The sequence below is a fragment of the Ochotona curzoniae genome, unplaced genomic scaffold (genome assembly GCF_017591425.1).
Source record: "Ochotona curzoniae isolate NIBS_2020 unplaced genomic scaffold, NIBS_Ocur_1.0 contig_3819, whole genome shotgun sequence".
NCBI classification, from domain to species: domain Eukaryota; kingdom Metazoa; phylum Chordata; class Mammalia; order Lagomorpha; family Ochotonidae; genus Ochotona; species Ochotona curzoniae.
This window is the reverse complement of record NW_024466004.1, coordinates 3,695,124-3,703,207: the sequence shown is the minus strand read 5'-3', so window position 1 is coordinate 3,703,207 and position 8,084 is coordinate 3,695,124.

Sequence of the window (8,084 nt, the reverse complement as noted above, 5' to 3'; positions counted from 1 at the left end):
CTTCAAGGGCTGCAGAACATTTGCTGCTGGGGGCCAAGGGAAAGGGAGGTGGGACTGGTCGCAGTCTCCAGTGAGGGCCAGTTACATACTGGGCCAAGTGCTCAGCCTCCTCTTCCACCATTTGCACCTCTGCTCCTTCCCCCCACTTGCCCTTCCTTCTGCCATCCCCCAGGAAGCAGCAGACACAATCAGCAACTTCTATTTTGCTGAAAAATAAAAAGGCACTTTAGGGCTTTTATGGAGGAGGCTGAGACCCATTAAGACACAAATTAAATCTTGGTGGGAACAGGCAGAGTGCAGAACCCCTGTGTGAGGAAGGCCGGTTACTGCCTTTCACTGGCTCTGCTGTCCCCAGCCCTGGGCTTCCCCGGGGCCTCGGACACAGCCTCCCTCCTTTTCCTCCTCCTAGGATTAAAGTGCAAGTTAAGGACTGGAGGAGAAATTAATCAGCCTTTGTATTCAAGAGGGCAAGGCTGAAATGGGCAGGAGAGAGAAGGCAGCAGGCCAGGGAGGGGAGAGGAGGCAGAGAGAGGGGGTGGAGCACCCCCATGCCTCCGGCTCTATATCCTGCGTTACTCATGCCTGTTGCCAGGTGTAGGAGGGAATGGCTATTGCTGTGCTCCATTTTACAGATAGGGAAAACTGAGGCTCCGGCCACTGATGCAGCACCAGTGGCGGCTGGGAGTTGAATCTCCTTTTAGAGGCAAGAAGAGCGACACACACACACACACACACACACACACACACACACACACACACACACACACACACATTCTTTTCACCTCATCACTCCCTTCCCTCCACCTATGCTGAGGGTCTTTCCTTGGAGCCATTCCGGGAGTCGGGAAGTCCTTCTAACCACACATCCTTGCGACTGTGGCTCCTGAGGGACCCACGGAGAAGGTGTTTTCACTGAGCCTGGGTACCAGGAAACAGGCTGGGGGCAGGGAGTGTGCCCGGTTAGCCCACTGGGAGCAGGGCCAGGCCCTGAGGCAGGGACCAGACGTGAGGGGTGGGGGGTGGAAAGGCAGGCTCCCCCATGTGGGAGGGGCTGGGCTTCTTTGGCCTTCCACGTGCTGGTGCTGACCTGTCACTCACTCTTTCGTTGAGCAAATGTTTACTCACCACCTGCCGCGCAGCTGGTGGGGGGCTAAGTGCTTCAGTTAGGGAGCGATAATAATGAAAATAATGCTGTATTTCTTCTTTCCAAAAGGCACAGTTCCTCACAGTTGTAACATTTCTGAAACCGAGCTACCTCTGGCCAGCTGCGAGTGTTAGCTAGGCGCAGCAGAATTTTATATTTCCCAGAGGCACACCCAGCCGTGGCACAGCCGGTTAACTTGGGAGCAGCAATGCTTATGGTTCTTTTTCTTGTTCTTCTTCTTTTTAAAGATTTGTTTTTATTTGAAAGATAGAGTTGAGCGAGTGAGAGAGAGAGAGAGAGGAAGAGAGAGACACAAAGACAGAGGGAGAGATCCTTCATCTGCTGTTTCACTCTCCAAATGGCCACAGCAGCTGGAGCTGGGTAGGTGTGAAGCCAGGAGCCAGGAGCTTCTTTCAGATCTCACATGGGAGTGCAGGGGCCCAAGCACTTAGGCCATCATCTTCCTTTCCAGGCACATCAACAGGAAGCTGGATAGGAAGTGGAGCAGCTGGGATTTGAACCTGCGCTCCTATGGAATGCCAGCACATGCAGGCTGAAGCTTAATTGGCACACCATTTGTGCCAGTCCTGATGATTATGGCTCTCACCATGTGCCAGGCTATTGTTACTGCTCTATATGTGGCAGCCCATCAGGCCCTGCCAGCCGTTCCCATGTGGGAATTATCACAGTCCCTGTCGTAGAGACGGGCATAGGAAGCACAGTGCAGTATATTCTCCTCTCTTCTTTCAAGCAGTAGGCAGCGCCCTTGACCTCCTTACAAACATCTCTAACATAGCTGTGGCCATAGCACATAGCATGCAGGGCCACAGAGAGGACATTGCAGGACAGAGCCCGGGCTGGCATCTTCCACCCAGAGCCTGTTGTGTCCTCTTGGGGCCTGCCCTGGGGCCCACTCCACACCCCTCTTCTTGCTGCCAGGTGTTTAGTCATGGAAGCACCTGTCACTCCTATTAGCCTGACAGCTCTTGGCTTAGTCCAGGCAGCAGGGACATAGGCGAGGGGGCAGGGAAGGGAGTGGTGGGGCTGCAGAGAGATGCAAGGAGCTGCAAGTTGACGCCACATCATTGCTGGCTCCTTCCAGAGTGAACACTGGGGCATTTGGCGGGAGTGGGGGGTGGTGCAGGTGGGATAGGCCAGGGTAGGTAGGGGTGCTTTGCATCTCTCCTCTGTTTTGTCTCAGGCTGGAGGGGCAGCTGCTGATGGGGGGAGATGTGATATACAAGGGAAGAAAGAGAAGGAGAGAGGAGTTGCCAGAAGTCCAGCCTTGCCCCTTACTGTTCACACCGCGAAGCTGGTCAGATTAGAAGGTAAAGGACCCTGGCTGCTGCTCCCCTCCCCACTCTCCACCTAGCCTCAGTGTCTTGGTTTCTCTACCTGGGTCAGGCGATGGACTCCCTCATGGAGACAGACCCTGCACGGGAACCCCAGCAGTGCCAGTCCCACAGGCCTCTGTTGTACTTGTGCGGTGTGTCTCCCTGTGACCTCCCGCCTCCCTTCTCTAGTCTGACTCTGCCAAGTGCTGGCAAATGAAGACCTCACCTGCCAAGAGGTGCTGGGGAGGCGCCGAAGGCACTCACGGCCAGCAGCCCGGAGCTGTCAGGCTGGTGGTAATTAATTAATCAATCCAACCAGGAGGCCGGCAGCAGCCATCTCAGCGCCTCCTGGACACAGCACAGCGGGCAGAGACTGCTGTCTCTCTGGCTAGCTTGAAGCCAGGAGGGCCTGCTAGCCTCGCCCATGGGAATCTGTGATCAAGTGGGGCTGGGAGGGGCTTGCCTGCACAGCTCACACTTGTTCCTTCACTCAGTAAACACACCTGCTGTGCATCTTGGGCCGGGTGCACAGGAAGCAGGGCTGCAGTCACGGAAGCTGGATCTTCAGGAAGTCTTTCCCTGTGGAGGAGGCAGCAAGAAGGACGTGATCCAAGCCAAATCAGGACTCGGCCTGATGCCTAGAGCTGTCCCCACTACTGAGAGGAGGGCCAGCCCTTTCTACCCCTCAGTCGCTCATCGGCTGTGGATTCCCCAGGAAGGAAATGACCCACCCTCCATGAGCAGAGGGTGAAATCCCAGCAAGGGACAGCCACTCATCGCAGCTGTCCCCAGCAGCCTAGGGAGGGGTGTACCTGCAGAGTGCAGGTGCTCTGGGCAAGGTAACAATGGGTCCCACTTGCTGACCCCAGCGGCTGCCGAAGTGTGGTCTCTGATATCAGCACCAGCTGGGAAAAGAAAAACATCGAGCTCTGTTTTAGAGTTCCTCCCTGGGAAACCCAATGAGGCCCAGGAAGCTTCTGGCCGTGAGGCTTGCTGACCTTGGAAGGCATGGAGCCGCTGGCTGCAAGGAGTTCACTGGGCACAGGGGCTAGTGCAGCCAGGCTGGAAGGGGCCCACAGGGCTGTGTGTCTGTGGCTGGCCGCTCAGCTGGACTGAGTAGAACTTCCATGCAGAACTGACCCCCGCCCCCACCTCTGCCAACCTCACCCTTGAAACCATCTGCAGCCTGGGATCCCTCTTTCATCCGCTGCATGGGGGTGCCCACTGTGCTGCCATCAGGATGGGAGGACATCCACGGGCACCAGTGGGCACTGAGCCACCTCTGGGTTCCTCCCCATTAGCTGTTCACCTGCCCCTTCCTACAAGAGATTCTGTGTTGAGGATGTGAAACTGGGCTCAGAGTAGCTTGCCTAAAGTAGCAGTGTTAGTAAGCGGAAGAGAATGCAGCTCTAGTTTTTATATATTCACTTATTTATTATTTTTTTAAGATTGATTCACGGGGCCTGCACTGTGGTATAGTGAGCTAAGCCTCTGCCTAACAGCACTCATCTTAATCAGGCACCAGTTTGTGTCCTAGCTGTCCTGCTTCTGATTCAGCTTCCTGTTAATATGCCTGGGGAAGCAGTGGAAGATGGGCCAAGTGCTTGGATCCCTGTCACTGGGTTGGATTTCCTCTAAGAGAACATGTTAGAATTACTGCTTTCTGGCTTCAGGCTGGCCCAGTTCTGGCCATTGCAGCCATTTAGGAAGTGAACCAGTGGGTGGAAGATCTTTCTGTCTCTCCTCCACTCTGGAGATCTGCCTTTCCAATAAAAATAAATAAATCTTAAGAAAATTATTGGAAAGGCAGATTTACAAAGAAAAGGAGCAAGACACAGAGAAAAAGATCTTTCTTTCATCCACTGGTTCACTCCTTAAGTGGTCACAACCGTCGGAGTTGACTTGACCTGAAACCAGGAGCCAGGAGCTTCTTCTGGGTCTTCCATGTGAGTACAGGATCCTAAGGCTTTGGGCTGCTTTCCCAGGCCACAAGCAGGGAGCTGGAAGGGAAATAGAGCAGCAGGGATATGAGCCAACACCCATATGGGAACACGGACCTTCCAATATATTTATTTTTAAAATCTTTCTAAAATTGTGATACACTGGAACTGGCATAGAGGCACAGAGAGTGGAAGCACTGCCTACAACACCAGCATTCTATATGAATGCCAGTTCACATCCCAGCAGCTCTACTTGCAATCTAGCACCCTGCTAAGCATTGGAAGATGACCCCAAATGCTTGGGTCTTCCACATGGGAGACCCTGCTGGAGTTCCAGGTTCCGAATTTTGACCTGTTACAGTCCCAGCTGTTGCGCTCATTTGGAGAGTAAACAAGCAGATGGAATATCTCTCTGTGTGTGTCGCCCTCCCTTTCTGTAATCCTGCCTTTCAAATAGACGAAAGGCTCTTTAAAAGGTGAAAGTCTATACTTTGGGAAAGAGCACAGCTTTGCCCGCTGGCTCCCCATCCAGGCCTTCGCCCCAGTCTGCAGGGTTTGGTTTGGTTTGATGTTTCAGGCTCCACATGTTTGAAGCTCCCAGTGCCAGAAAGTGCTGCATCCTCCCGTGGAGATGTGACCCCCCGGCCCTGCACCTTTGTGTTCCGTTGCTCAGCGAGTCAGCACGCTGTCCAGTGGGAGTATTCCCAAATGTCATTCCTACTTCAGGGCAGCTGGGGACAACCCGCCTGGGAGAGATTGTGAATCAAATAAACATGTGCATTAAACCCAACCCGACTGGATCTTGAACTCAATTTTGCCTGAGCTGTGTAAGTGCCACTCCAATGCCACCCATCTCAAGGGATGGTGTGATGAGAAGAAGGAAGCCAGAACAGAAAAAGATGGGGAAGTGAGCTGATGGTGGTGAATATGTCCACGTTTGCTCATTCCCCAGTGTCATGTGAGGCTGTGGCCCTGTGAACAGGTTCACCGTAGCCCCCAGGACGGGGCCTTTAGAAGTGAGTGCAGAAGCTCCGACAGCTACCTGCCCAATCCATCTCTATGAGTCCCTGCAGGCAGGGCAGCCCTGCTGGGCTTTGAGGACAACGGCCACCCTCACCTCCGCCCGTGTCCCCAGGATTCTCTTTTGCAGATGAAACTTGGCCAGCGCCCTTGACAGTTCCTAAAAAGCAACTCTCTGATTCCTGTCTGACCCGGTGGCAGTTTATCCTCCTCCTTTTCAAAGGGCCCAGAGCTGAGTGACAGCCCACTGATCCCACCTGTCAGGGGATGACGTCCAACATGGCAGATCCATTGATTCCTCCAGATGCCCTGAGCCATGGTGTCATGGACAGGCTCTGTTCACCTTTCAGTCGTGGATTAATGTGGCAACCGTTTTTGAGATTTTTGCCTGTGCAGGCCCTGAAGGTGGCCCAGGGCAGACCCAGTGGCAGCACAGGAGAGACCCTCCGCCCCCCAGCCAAGCCCCGCTGCTGGGATGGCAGTGTAGGGGAGGAGGCGTGCAGGGGTGGGCTGGGGTGGGGAGGGAGCTTGTCCCCTCCCTCTACAGGCCAGTCCTCAGGACTCTCGTCCAATGTTGTTCCCAGCTTTTAGCCCCAAGCCCAGAGCCTTCCACAGATCCTTGACTCAATTTCACCTCATTAGATTTGCTCCACTTGTCCATTCTGCCAAAGTCATTTTGGATCTCTCTGCTTGCACGCCCGGGCCTCCCTCCCGTTTTCCCTCCCGGCCCTGTGTCATCTGCTTGTTATGTCTTCATCACAGTTCCTGATGCTAGTGTTCCACTGTCCAGGCCAAGGCCGGAGCCCACAGGCACTGACGTTTCCCTCCAGGTGGACAGAGATTCCTTCATCAGCCGCCTTTGGGGCTGCTGTTCAATCCACTTAATTACGTGGTCACCCAGCCGTGTGTGTCCATTTGTTCTCAAGGACTTCCCAAGGGGCCTTGTCACATTGCTCAGTGAAGCCTGGACACACCACCTCTGACACTGTTGGGCAGCCTAGCAAGTCTGCCAGGAAGAGTGGTTTCTGGTTGCCAGCCATTGGAGCCCCATTTTTGGGGGGTGGGGAGAGTCTCGCTTTTCATTGAAATATGCATCCAGGAAAGTTTTAAATCATAACGCACAGCTCGGTGACTTGTCACAAAATGACACACTGCATAATCAGCCTCTAGATCAAGCAGTGGGAAAAGGCCACCCACCCATGTCCCCTCATTTGTTTTTCCCTTCACCTCCCCCTTACCAAGGGCAACACTCATGCAACTTCCAACACCATAGTATTGCCTGGTTTTGAACTCCATATAAATGAAGTTGCACAGAATGATTTTTTTGTACCTAATTTTTTTTTTTTTTTTACAATCGACATAATTAGGGTAAAAAGGTTCAAGCACTACAGAAAGATGGGCAAGACAATTAGTTCCATATTGTTTCCTTAATATATCTGATGTAAAAGGGGATTTTAAGGGAGAAGCCCCACCCAGTCTCCCACCCACCCCATGTCCCAGATGGGGGGCATGCTCCCATGGTCTTGCTCAAGCGGTTTTGATAGTTCAGCAGTTCTGAATTGCTGCCACTCTCACCACTCCAAGCACGATGCGGTCATTGGAGAATCTACTGATTGACATAGTCCATCATATAGTCTCTGTTTGCCCAGTATTTTCATTGCCAACATGTAGCTGAGGTGTACCTAATTTATTTTTAAAATTTGTTATTTTTATCGTAAAGGCAGGTTGACAGAAGAAGACACAGAGACAAAAATTTTTCATCTGCTGATTCAATCTCTAAGTGACTGCAACGTTAGGAGTTGGGCCGATCCAAACCCAGGAGCCAGGATCCTCCACAGGGGCTCTCACATGGGTGCAGGAGCCCAAGGATGCAAGCCATCCTCCTCTGCCTTCTCACACCATAAGCAGGGAGCTGGATGGAAAGCGGAGAAGTCAGGACACAAACTGGCACCCATTTGGCATCCCAGTGCTTGCAGGTGGAAGATTAGCCAGTTGAACCATCATGCTGGCCCCTGACTTATTTTTTAACCACATATTAATTTGAAAGGAGTCTCTTTCTTTCTCTTAAACACATACACACACCTTCCATCACCTGGCTCACTGCCTCAAATGCCTGCAAAACAGCTGGAGCTGAGTCAGTCTAAAGCCAGGAGCCTGGAACTCCATCCAACTCTCCCACCTGGGTGGCAGCAGGTTGTGTCCTAACCTTTTGCATTAGCAGGAAGTTGGATCAGATGTGGCCGGAGGATTCCATTCCTGGCACTCCGAGATGCTATTGAGCAGCTTAGCACACTGTGCTGCAACACCTGCCCCAGGTAACTGGTTTCTTTCACTCAACATTATATATATGTGCACATGTTGTTGTGGTTGAGTCATAGTCCACATCTACATGTATTTCTCTGTCCTGCTGTTGAGTAGAGTGGCTTCTGGTGCAAGGCCTGGCGAGGAGTGCTGCTGCGAGCGTTCTGTTCAATGCAGCATGTGCTCATCACACCTGCGCGGTGAGCCTGTGCCAGGGCATGGAATCTTGTGATCACAACATGTGCCTTTTGCAGATTTGCCCAACAGCTTTGCAAAGTGGTTGTCCCATTTTATACTCCCACCAACAGTATGATGACCATCCTCCCGAGCATGTGATATTGTCTG